Here is a 1,015-nt window from a genome sequence, read left to right as displayed (position 1 = left end):
TGATAATAATAATAGTTTCATATCAGTGACAAGGATGACAATCACCAAAGTTCCTGTATTCAGCTTGGTAACAAATAGCTTGAGGCATCAGTCAGTTCCACTTACAATTGGAATTTTTTTTATCCCCTTATTTTTACTAAATTAAAAGTCCTAATTCACAATTTAGACTGTGGAAAAGGACAGACAATGTTTGCTGGTTCCAAGTGAATTACAGAAAAGTTCTGTATATTTGGGTAGAAAATGGACCCAGAAATCATAGTTCTTTCTTCCTTCCTTCTTTTTTTTTAAACTAAAGAGAACTTTCTGGGGCTCTGTCAGACAGATTATGAACACACATCACCTTAAAAAGCTGGGTTGTAGGTGGTTCAGTTTGGGAGAGAGCCATTGTCTTAGTTATCTAGTGTTGTTATAATAGAAATATTACAAGTGTGTGGCTTTAACAAAGAAATTTATTGTCTCACAGTTTAGGAGGCTAGAAGTCCAAATTCAGGGTGCCAGCTCCAGAAGGCTTTCTCTGTTGGCTCTGGGGGAACAACAACATACGGTAGCTCTAGGTTCAATTTTTTTAAGGAATCGGCAAACTGTTTTCCACATTGGCTGTATCATTTTACAGTCCCACCAGCAATGGAAGAGGGTTCCAGTTTCTCCACATCCTGGTCAACACTTGTTGTTTTCCGTTTTTTTGATAACTGCCACTCTAATGGGGGTTAGGTAACATCTCATTGTAGTTTTGATTTGCATCTCCTTAACGGCTGATGAAGGAGCCTAGTGGTACAATGGTTGAGTGCTCAGCTGCTAACCAAAAGACTGGCGGATCGAACCCACCAGCAACTCTGCAGGAGAAGAGCCCTGGTGATCTGCTCCCATAAAGATTACAGTCTAGGAAACCCTATTAGTTCTACTGTCATATAGGGTCGCTATGAGTCAGAATAGACTTGATGGCACACTACCACCACGACAATGGCTAATAATGTTGAGCATCTTTTCATGTGCTTGTTGGCCATTTGAATATCCT

At 39.9% G+C, this 1,015-nt stretch overlaps 1 protein-coding gene across 1 annotated transcript in view; it reads right to left on the bottom strand.

The window, feature by feature from the left end:
• LOC101344775 (ATP-binding cassette sub-family A member 3-like) overlaps positions 1-1,015 on the bottom strand; it is a 126,248-nt gene that overhangs the window by 43,155 nt on the left and 82,078 nt on the right. The gene's annotated exons all lie outside the window — the stretch shown is intronic.

Source organism: Trichechus manatus, unplaced genomic scaffold (assembly GCF_000243295.1).
Source record: "Trichechus manatus latirostris isolate Lorelei unplaced genomic scaffold, TriManLat1.0 scaffold00024, whole genome shotgun sequence".
Classification (NCBI taxonomy): domain Eukaryota; kingdom Metazoa; phylum Chordata; class Mammalia; order Sirenia; family Trichechidae; genus Trichechus; species Trichechus manatus.
Note: the sequence above shows the minus strand (reverse complement) of the source record. Positions and strands in the feature narration are given on the sequence as shown.